Source organism: Mastomys coucha, chromosome X, assembly GCF_008632895.1.
Source record: "Mastomys coucha isolate ucsf_1 chromosome X, UCSF_Mcou_1, whole genome shotgun sequence".
Lineage (NCBI taxonomy): Eukaryota > Metazoa > Chordata > Mammalia > Rodentia > Muridae > Mastomys > Mastomys coucha.
In genome coordinates, this window is record NC_045030.1 from 87906089 (window position 1) to 87918539 (window position 12451).

Here is a 12451-nt window from a genome sequence, read left to right on the forward strand (position 1 = left end):
TTCTCAGTAAAGTGGAGCCTTGATTGGGACGCAACTTCGCTTCGTATTTTCTCTTTGCATTTCAAACCCTTTATTTCAGGTCCTTTATTCCCTCCTGACTGAGGAGAACCCTGTTCTTGAAACTGTGGGCAGTTTCAGTGTTTGAGAGATCTCTGGGGTCCAGATTAATTGAGACTACTAGTCCTCCTATGGGATCACCCTTCTCCTCAGGTTCTTTCAGCCTTCCCTAATTCAACCACAGGGATCAGCTGCTTCTGTCCATTGGTTGGGTGCAAATATCTGCATCTGACTTTCAACTGCTTGTTGGGTCTTCCTGAGTGCAGTCATGCTAGGTCCCTTTTTGTGAGCGCTCCATAGCCTCAGTAATAGTGTCAGGCCTTGGGATCTTCCCTTGACTTGTATTTAAACCAACAATGGTCCTTAAGAAGTAGCTATTATCCCTAGTCTGCATGTGAAAAGACCAAAGTGTCAGAATACAAAAGTGAATGCATGAGTAAAACACCGGATTTGAATCTAGACTCCATGCTTAAAATTTGTTCCTGTCAAAGCCATAATAATTTCACTCTTGTATAAGCAATATTAAAAATAGTCAGCTGGAGCCTTGTGTAGTGGCTCAGTCATTTAATTCCAGCACTCTGGAGGTTGAGGCAGGTATATCCCTGTGAGTTCAAGGCCAGCTTGTTCTACATCTGGAATTCCATGATAGCTAGGGCTACAACACGAGATCCTGTCACACACAAAAAGTAAAGGGTCGGAGAGGTGGTTCAGTGGTTAGCAGTGCATACTTCTCTTGCAGAGGACTCTGGATTCCCAGCACACATATTTGGTGGCTCACCTATAATTTCAGCTATAGGAGCCTGACTGTTGTCTTCCTGACTCTAAGGGTACCTGCATTCATATGTGAACTTATATGCCCACAAATTCGTACACATATACACACACACACAATTTGTTTTTTAAGTATTAAAAATATAGTGAGCCTTAACATTATGCTATGCTGCCTCCATGGGAATTATTACCACATCTGTTAACATTTCATATGACTCTCACAATATGTCTTACCTATAGGTTTTATAATATTACTTGGAAAGCCAAGCCTAGAGATATTGAAATAACTTTTCCAAAGTGACACTGTGGTAAGTGGCAGAGCTAGAACTAAGGTTACCTACTCCTAATGATAAATACCATAGATTTTTTTAAACAATCTTATTTGAATACTAAAAAAAAATGTAATTTTCAAATAAAATGCTGTTCTGGCAATGTGACACAGTAGAGCTCTTGCCCATTGTGTGTGTGTGCAAAGCACTTGGTTCTCTATACCAAGTTTGATTGAAAAACATAAGAAGGAAATAATGAAAATATCTTTGGGGAACACGGTGTCAAGCTATCGCTAGTAAATATTTTTGTTTACTAGGCTATGTGGAACTAGTAAGAAGAGTACATGAAACTGGTCCCAGAAGAATCTATATGTAAAGATATTCTGCACATCGATCTCCCTCCTAGCAGTTTCTCAGTCCAGAGATAGTACTGTACCTGGTTATTCAATTGAAAATGTCTACACCCTTGAACTGGACTCCAAAGCCAGTTCTCAACCTCAACCCTAAAAAGGGTGTCTAACATCACCATCTGCTGCTGGAAACACAGCCATCTTGCCTTTGCAAACACATGCCTAAGGTCCCAAGCCTGACTATGGCATTGAGAGCCTGGTTTGCGTAATCGAAGTCCTTCAGCCAAAGGAAATGAACTAGATTCTTGAAATCTTTAATTTACTATGGGTAAAAAAAAAAAATAATGGTTTTAGGAATGCTTAAAGAACTTTTATTCTCCTTCAAAAAATGACAAGATGACAAAAGCAGTAAGTTATCTTTAAAGTATTTTCAATGGTGTACGTAATATAGAGAATTAGTTCATGTTTGTGAACTAAGTCATCTCCACTGGATAGGCAAAACAAGAGCTGTGGGGAGAATTGAAGAAAAGTTTTTTTTTTAAAAAAACCATTTTTTAAAGTTATGGTTATTGTAAGATGAAATTAAATAGGGTAAGTGGATGGCTTTAAGTTAGTAATTATCACTGAGAAAACTTATTGGAGTATCTCTGTGATTTGATTTAGCTTTGTTTTGTTTGTAAACTAAAATCAATAAAATACAAAAAGTAACTCTGGGACAACCTAGAGGTTATCTTGAAAGCAAGGGGGCTTTTATGTAGTTAGTAGATTTGCTAACTTGGTAAACAATATGTAAGAGTAACTTTGTGGATGAAGCTAGGAAAGGTTCTGGGGCTGGGGAAGGGGTTCCTCTTACCTTACAGAGAACACTGGTTTAATTCCACCAATGACATAGCTTCTCACAACTGTTTGTAACTCCAGTTCCAGGGAACCTGAAGCCTTTACCTGGCCTTCACTGGCACCAAGCATGCACATGGGGCACAGCAACTTCACATAGCTGAAATACACATTCATATAACAAAATATTTCAAATAAAAAAATATGTAATATGGTGGTTTAAATAGGAATGGTCCCCATAGACTCATGTGTTTGAATGCTTGGCCCATAGGGAGTGGCACTAATAGGAGATGTGGCCTTGTTGGAGTAGGTGTGGCCCTGTTGGAGGAAGTGTAATCATTTGGAAAGTGAGTTTTGAGATCTCAGATGTTTAAGCTAGGCCTAGGGTGGCAGTATCCTTCTGCTGCCTGAGGATGGAGATGTAGAACTCTCAGCTACCTCTCCAGCATCATGTCTGCCTGCCTACAGCCATGCTTCTTGCCATGACAGTAATGGCTTAAGCCTCTAAACATGTAAGCCAGTCTCAATGAAATGTTTTCCTTTATAAGAGTTGCCATGGTCAAGAGGTCTCTTCACAGCAATAGAAACCCTAAGTAAAACATGTAATTAAATGATCACATAAAAATGTAGGTTTTCTGGCAGCTGAAATTTTGATCACCTTTAAAGAGAAAAGGGTCAACAAAACAATATATGAAAATGCAGTAACGAAGCTCATTACTTCATATGCTGTGCTGGTTAGCTTTATGTCAACTTAATACACACTAGAGTCATTTTGGAAGATGTAAATTCAATTGAAAATATACCACTACCAGATTGGGCTGTGGGCAAGGCTATGGTAAATTTTTCTTGATTGATGATGTGGGCATGAGGAGCAGTGGGCAATGCTGAAGTTAGTGGTCCTGAGTGCCCACTTATAGCTCCACTTCTAGAGAATTCAGTGCCCTCTTCTGGATTCCATGGCATCTTCACACTCAATATATGCATATCTCCCCCCCCCCACACACACATACTTATACAATTAAAATAAATTGAATCATTAAAATTGCACAAAGTCAGTTTTAACAGTGTATTCTTTTTGTTTCACTTCATTAAATTAGTCATAAAGGTATTCAGAACTGGTCCTAAAGGAATCCCTGCATAGATATTCCTGATTTTAAATATTGTGGTCTTGATAACAATATTAAAATATAAAAATTTTCTTAAAAATTAAAAGTGAAAGTTCCATAGCTTTTTAAATTTGTCAAACTCAGGAAGAGAAAAATTCTTCAAATGGATCAAAAATTCCCTGAGAAGCATTAGAACACTGTAATACCTCTCCCAATTTTGTGTAGAGGTAGAATGTACTATAGATCAGTACTAAAGCTATTTTTCATTGTAAATGTCATCTTGAATAATCAGGTCAGGACCTAAATGATTTCGAATTCTCTACTTCAAAAATGCTATTATAAAAGCAAATGTTATGCCAAAGAGAATCAGGAAAATTACTGGGAAGACTGGCATGAATATCCAGTGGGTTGGTGTCTGCTTTCAAACTGTTACTAATTAATCCTTGCAGTGTAAAGTATATGTTCTTATCATCTTTGCAATTTGTTCTACTATAGAAGGAAGACTAATCTAGTGGAAAGAACATTGGTTTCTTGGGCCAGTTCTATAATTATGTATCTGGAGATTCGATACTTGATGTGATAACTTTCAGCTGTGCCAAATTGCCTGTACCAGAATTACATTTCCAATATTTCCTTTCCCTGGGCTAGAATTGACCCCAAGAGAAATTTACATGAGCTTTAGAAGGTAAAGGTGAGCAGATGACTTTGTGCTCTGAAGGCCAGCGCCGGATTTTCTGCAGTTATAGTACACACCCATTGCTTTCCCTATACTAGCTCACCTTGTTGGCATGAGGCACCAATTGTCCTGGCTCTCACTAGATCTTATGCGTTAGTTCTCCAGTAGGATTTACATTTCAGTCAGGTCTGTGTGCAGTTCTATGGCAAAATACTATAAAATATTATTAAAGTATTGTTACTATCAAAATCAAGGTCATAATTTTGACCTTATGGAATGATTATTCATTAAATAAATGGTTTCAATTCTTTCAACATAGTAATAATATTTATTGAGCACCTTCCACATGACAGACTGTGTTATAGTTACATAGGTTAATCTCACTTAATTCTAACAAAAACCCCTCATAGTTCAGAACTTAATTTCCAGTGCTCTGTATAGATGAGAAGCTAAAACATATAACTCCTGTCTTCAAGGAGTTTTGAATGTAATATAAAACAGTCTAGTGTACTGAATGCAATTACATAAAGTTATCATATTTGACTGCATAGCAGAAAACATAAATCAGACACTGTGTTAAAGCTGAACTATGAAAGAAAATTTGGATATACTTAGGGCAAAGCAGGGGCAAGGTTTGCAGGCAGATAAACATACTCTGGGAAAAGACATGGGTGAATAAATACCATATCACAATTGTTGATATTATGAAGTAGGATGGCCAGAGAGAAAGACCTGAGAATATGGATAAACAGAAAAATTGTGAGGCCAGAGGAGGAAGAAGAGGTTCAATTCTTTTGTTGTGATTGATGTTCTGTTTAATGGTCTTTAAGCACTAAAATATGAACATTGGGGCTGAAAAGGTGACTCCGTTGCTAAGAAACCACTTGCCACTCTTGTGGAGTACCCAAGTTTAGTTCTCAGTATCCAGGTCAGGCAGTTCACAACCACTTGTAACTATGGTTCTAGGGAATTTGATACCCTCTTTTGACCTCTCCATTCATCCACATACACTCACATATACATACACACATACAATTAAAATAAAAATAAAAATGTCAGGCTGGAGAGATGGCTGAATTGTTAAAAGCTCCTCTTCCAGAGGTCCTGAGTCCAATTCCCAGCAACCACATGCTGGCTCACAACCATCTGAAATGGGATCTGAGTCCTGAGGCCAATTCCCAGCAACCACCTGCTGGCTCACAACCATCTGAAATGGGATCTGATGCCGTCTTCTGGTGTGTCTGAGGACAGCTATAAGACAGTTGTATACATGAAATAAATAAATATTAAAAAATAAGAATGTCTTAAAATTATGACTATTGTTGTAGTTCTATGAAGAGCCATTACTGTTTCAGGGCAAATTGGCTTGGTCAGGTGAAATTTTATAAGCTTCACAGTCTTGGAGTTAGAACAGATTAGATATAGTGAAAACATCATACGAGGGGAATGAATAAGGAAATTAAAATGCATAGTATTCTGAGTCAAGACATATTACTTAGAGAAGTGAACTGGAGAAGGCTTGTTCCTTACCAGCTTGACTTTGGCACAGATGTAGCACACAACTACTGGATGGACTTTCCTCATTGACTTGGAACCATTACTAAAAGCTGGCAAGCATTTATTTAAGAAAACAAACAAACAAAACAAAAAACAAAAAAGCATGCCACTGTCAAAGCTCATGTCATACAAATGCATGTTTCCTCCCAAATTCAGATGTTAAAACTAACGCCCAATGTGATGTTAATGAGATCGGGGTAGGGGCAGGACACTAAGAGGTAGTTAAGTTATAGGACTCCTCCTTACATGAAAAGAATCAATGTATAGGGGGTTTGAGGAGGGGAAACCAGGAAGGGAGATAACATTTGAAATGTAAATAATATAACCAATAAAAAAAGAAAAGAATGTCCTTTAAATATATACAGCATCAATTTCTCACTTGCCTCTTTGTCTTCTATTAGGTGAAGAAAGAATATTCTTCCCTTTCAGAAGATTGCCTAAGTATCACCAATAATAGAAAGCAGCCCTCACTTGATAAGTAGGCATGCAATTTCCTTGAGAGTGGAGTTCTCAACCTCTAGACATGTAACAAAATAGCTTCTCCTTCTTCCCCTTCCCCTTCTCCTCCTCCTCCTCTTCTTCATTATTCACTCTCATGGCCACAAAAATCTACTAAGTATACAGATAACTAACTACCTTGAATTCACAGAGCTGCTATGTACATATGTATTTTGATTTAAAGCTTTCCCATAAGACATTAGCTTAGCTACTAGAAAGTCAGATCTTAGACTGTGAAGGAAAAATAGCATATTGGAAATAGGTTTACGTTGGCAGACATAGCTTTGATTCCTGAATTATTAGGTAGTGACATTGGTCAAAGTATTTAACTTTGATGATTCTCAAGTGTCTAATTTATGAAGAACTTAATGTACTGGCTGGTTTTGTGTGTCAACTTGACACAGGCTGGAGTTATCACAGAGAAGGGAGCTTCAGTTGGGGAAATGCCTCCATGAGATCCAGCTGTGGGGCATTTTCTCAATTAGTGATCAAGAGGGTAGGGCCCCTTGTGGGTGGTGCCATCCCTGGGCTGGAAGTCTTGAGTTCTATAAAAGAGCAGGCTGAGCAAGCCAGGGGAAGCAAGCCAGTAAAGAACATCCCTCCATGGTCTCTGTGTCAGCTCCTGCTTCCTGACCTGCTTGAGTTCCAGTCCTGACTTCCTCTGGTGATTAACAGCAATGTGGAAGTAAGCTAAATAAACCCTTTCCTCCCCAACTTGGTTCTTGGTCATGATGTTTGTGCAGGAATAGAAACCCTGACTAAGACACTTAACAAATGAGAACCTGAGTTATTTTTAAAATAATAAAACAAGGTATGAAATATACAAAATACTGGACTTGTTTCCCTTGACACAACTGGCCACCAATACACATTAGTCCTCTTATCTCTTTTGTTCCTTTCCTCACCTGGAACTGCAGTGTTATTCATGTGTCAAATGGTGCTTTTCTTTGCTGTGAGAAAATACCTGAATTAAGGAAGAGGGAAAAAAATAACTTAAGAGACTAGAGAGATAGCTCGATGTTTAAGAACTCTTGTTGCTGTTGTGAAAAACCTGGTTTCTGTTCCCAGCCACCAAATGATGGCTCCTAACCATCCATAACTCCAGTTCCAGGTTATCTGATACCTTCTTTTGGCACACATGTAGTTCACATGCATACATATAGGCAAATCACTCATACACATAAAGTAAAAATTAGCAAATCTTTTAAAAAAAATCTTTAAAAGAAGAAAGATTTATTTGGGTTTGCAGTTCTATTATTTCCTGTTAGAAATCCATGGTTTCTTGGCCTGATAGTTTTAGGCTAATATTGAAGCAGAATGTCATGGCAGGGAACACATGGTGGAGTAGAGGAACTTACCTCATGGCATGACAGCTGTGAAGTTGAGAGAAAGGAGCAAGAGACAAAGTATACTCAGTACTCACTTGCTTGCAATTACCTACTTTTCTTTATCGTGGATCCAACTTTCTAGTATTGCAACCATCAACCCAAATGCCATTAAGTTAAGAGTCCATGAGTGGACTAATCCAGTGATAAGTGAAAGTCATCAGGTTCTCATAAGCTCTGAACACTGCTGCTCTGAGGACCAAGCCTTTAGCACAAGTGTTTTTGGGAAAGGATAATATTCAATGTCCAAAATATAATAGCTCCCACATAACACATATGATTATCATATATGTTAACCTCAGAGAGTAGTAAATGTATATTATCATGTTATGCATTTCACATTTATTATTTCAGTTATTATAAGAATATGTGATTTTCTGATATTCATGAAAAATAAGAATGTAAATCTTATGTAATTTGAATAAAAATCCCAGATGAGGAGTTATATATATGCAGAATAGAAGCCAGAGAATAAAGACAGATTTTTAACTAGAAATAATTTTGAATTTGAAAGTTAAAATCTCAGGATAATATGTGGAACAGCCCATCTATATTTTAATTATAGGAATCGTATTTAATCTTCTTTTCCTTGATATATTCTTATGATTTTAAAATCAGGAACTGTTTTTAAATTTATATTACAGCTCACTCTGCCCTTGATATAACAAATCCAAAATGCTTTTGGCCACACTAGTGGTCTCTGAGCTCCTCAGAACTAAAATTGACAGCTGAACTCTGCTCAAGGGAACAATGTAAAGATTAATACTACTTTGAATTTTTACCATTCACAGCATTTCTATTAGACTCATAATAATTGACCCTTGTGTGTGTATTCTCCACTTGGGAATCACGACAGAATTAGCACCTCATAAAATGGCACCTGCTCAATTGTCCCTTCACAAGTACGATAAAAAATCCCAAAATTCATAAATGCAATTGAAAATGCTGCCATAATAATGATAATGGATCTCCTTGGGTCCACAGTGTTTTATCTGTGGCCCTATGAGAGCTTTCCCATCATTCTTTTATTTCCTTAACTAAAAATATTTCAAAAGTTTGATGTAAAGCCATAAAATGAAGCCATTTGGTACCAAGTCAATCCTCCCTCTTAGCCCACTCTAGAGTGACTAGGCATTTTAATTAGTTTAAATCTATTTTGTCCATGAGTAATTTTAATGAGTGTTTTTTTGGCAGTGCTGTTCTATACTGCTTTAAACTTGCATATATTTATTCTAAGGTTTTTCTTTCATCCCTTATGCAATTTGGTTGATTTTCAAATGAGAACAAGGTATCCTGGGGCCATTTTATTAAGTTACTCAATGAGTTTGTGTTGGTTGAAAGCACCGTAGCAAAGGGAATTGTTTATATTCAAAATATAATTAGTCATATAGCAAGTCTCAACTAACAGTGGTACCGTGGGCCTAGCTTTTTATTTATTATTATAATTAAGTGCGCTGTAGCTATCTTCAGACACACCAGAAGAGGGCATCTGATCTCATTATGGGTGGTTGTGAGCCACCATGTGGTTGCTGGGATTTGAACTCAGGTCCTCTGGAAGAGCAGTCAGTGCTCTTACCCACTGAGCCATCTCACCAGCCCAGGCCTAGCTTTTTAAACATGGGTATTTCCCCTTCGCATTTTTTCTTCTAGCTATAATAAGGCAGAAATTGGTCAAAAGACATGTAGACCAAAAGATCTAGACAAGAATGCTTGAGCCATATTTCTAATAGCCACAAGCTGAGAAACACCTAATTCTCCACTAGCTACAGAACAGATAAACATATCACAGTATAATCAGCTAATGGAATATTATAGAACAGTAGCAAAAATAATTACTCACATATGCAAAGGAAGATAATGAAATGAAAGGTTCAACATCTAAAGCCCAACACAGAGAAGTATTTTTTTTTACTCCCATAAAGTTCAAATTCAAGAATGCTAGTAAATGGTGCAAGACATCAATACAGTAGTTGTGATTGGAATGAAATGGATAAAAGCAAGTGCTGGTAGTGTGTATCTTTCATGTGCATGTGTATACTCTGTGGATATACTGTGTGTGTTTGTGTGTGTGTGTGTGTGTGTGTGTTTACAGATGTATAATTCGAGTTTGCATGTGTGGAGGTCAGAGTTCTATATCAGATGTCTTTATCCATCACTGCCCACCCTATTTTTTTGAGAGAAGATCTTTCACTAAACCAGGAACTCAGTGCCTGGCTTGCCAGTGAGCTCCAAGGGATCTGTCTGTCTGTGTCCCCCATCTCCCCCTCTGGACTGAAGTCACAGACTAACAAGACTATTACCAGCTTTTATGTAAGTGTTGTCCATCTCACTTGATATTACCAGGCTTGGGTAATAAGTACTTTATTGACTGGGATATTTTCACAGCCCCAGTAGTCTGTGTCTTTATATAAATATTAGTTAGAGATGTGTTAATTTCATGAAAATTCACTGTTTATCTGTGTGCTTCAGTGAATCTATATATAATTTCAGTAAATTTAAAATTGGCAGTACAGGAGTTTTTTTATCCATTGGTTCAATTATTTCTTAGTCATGTTGAATATGAGAAAGCATAAGGAATTTCTGGCTAAGAATGATGACTGATGAACATGAAAACAGTTTTGGCTTACATTTAGGTACCAGAAAACTCATCAGCAAGAATATAAAAGTGAGTCTAGTCATAAAAGTGAAAATACCACTGGCTCAATAAGCCAACAATTATACATGAATTGCCAATTTTATTCTGCCCAAAATAGGTGCCTCCTATTGCTCCATGGCACAAATAAGCATGTTAGGGAGGAATAAACTGTTGTCAGTTGGGCAGGGATCTTTGAAAACATTCCTTCAAAACTGGTCTGCCATCTGGATAGAAGGTTTACAGCCTCAACGCTGCATGATTGTCTATTAAAAGGACACATGAATGGAAGACAATGAGGAAGAATAAATATGAGCATTCTGTATTTACGTAGCCAAAACCTGAGCTTCTCCAGCAAGTCCAGACGCTGGAATCTTTGTCAACCCATCATGTAAATGACCTGATGGAAACAAGTTCTGGAACACAGCAGAGGAATGGTGTTTGCTGCCCAAAAGATGTGCTATTCTGTATGAGAAGGAAAGCAGTCAGCCTTAGGTAACCTGTTAGAGGGTTTTCTCTTTATGGATTTTAAAACAGAATCTAGAGAATTCTTCGGGATTTTCAGATGGAATTTGAATAGAAAAATTCACTTGAAATTTATAAGTCTATCTACAAGTATAAGGAAGAAAGAAAAGAGAAAATGCCATGACCTGATCAAAGTACCCAATAATTATTTATAAATATGTTCCCTCATGGAATCTCATGTTGAAGCAATACTCTGAATCAAGTACTGTGCTCTGTAAGTAAAAAAGCATGATCAGTAACCATACCTTTTTCTTACAGCAAAGTGGTTTTGCTCTCACTCTTCTGGATTCAGGAAATGTCTTTGCAATATCTGACATTACCTAAGTTTATCAGAGGTATTAGTTGATGCTATCCCTGTATACTCCCAGTCATTTCCTGAGTGGCATTTCTTACTAAATTTCCTGTTGCTCCTATAGTTTTCAGTGCCTCAGAGAAAATTTGCATGCTCTCTTTTTGTGTGTTCAATTATACTTTAATTGTCTACTAAATTTGTGATCAGCAAAGTGAAGGATCTTCTGGAAAGTACAGTAGCAAATAACCTATATGTTTTTGTGTGAATACTAAGCAGTTTTTATTACTACCTCTCTATAGTATAGCTTGCAATCAAGGATAGTGATATGTCCAGATGTTATTTTATTGTACATGATTGTTTTTAGTTATTTATATTTTAAATATATATTTCATTTTTTGAGAATTTCCTAGAAGTGTATAGTATATTGTAATCATATCCATACCTGTTCCAACTCTGTTCAGACAGTCTGACTCCATCTTCCTCCCAACTTCATGTTTTCTTTTTAAAACCCATTGAGTCCAAATTAGTGCTGTTCCTATGGGTGTGGGGAAATCTACTGGAACATAAGCAACCTACCAGAGGCCACATCTCTGATCTTTCCCTCAGCAGCCATTCACAGCTCCTCAGCTAGGTATGAGGCTTCCTGAGTTTTACCCTCATAATGCTGTTTTTGTTGTTGTTGCTTGCTTGTCTGTTTGTGTTTTACTTCAAAGCCCTCTTTTCTCAAATGAAATGATTAATATCATTGGCAAACTGTCCTGTTTTGCTTTCCATTACTGTGATAAAAGTATTCTGGCCTAAATCAAGTTAAGAAGGAAAGTTTGTTTGGCTTATATATCCCGAACTCAGGACAGACACACAAACACGGTAGAGCCCTAGAGGCAGGAACTGATGCAGAGGTCATGGAGGAGTACTTCTTACTGACTTGTTCCACATAGCTTTCTCAGCTTGCTTTCTTATACTACCTAGGCAAGCTTGACCAGAGGTGGCAGTAATGGCCTGTAGTGGGCTGGACCCTTCCACAACAAATCATTAATAAAGAAAATGTGCCACAGACATGCCCATAAGCCAATCTGATGAAAAGTAATTCCTCAACTCGTTTTCTGACTTCCCAGGTTATTGACAAAAACTAGCCAGTATAGCAACCACTTCAGGATAACAAACAAATCATTCACACTGGACTTTCTCAAAAAAGTGTGGGTGGCAGTTGAAGAATATTTGATATATTCCAAGCTCTTTACTTTCTTGAAACTTTCAAATATTATAAAGTTCTTGTTACTATATTTCACTTCTATAAAACAGAAGTTTTCTTGAAACTTTCAAATATTATGAGGTTCTTGTTATAATGTTTTACTTCTATAAAACAGAACTTTAAGGAGGGTGGAATTAATTTCACTGAGGTTTTTTTCTTCTTTTTAATTAAAAATGCAGTATTTTTTTATTTTAGATATTTTCTTTATTTACATGCGAATTTCTCCATTCCCAGTTTCCCCTCCAAA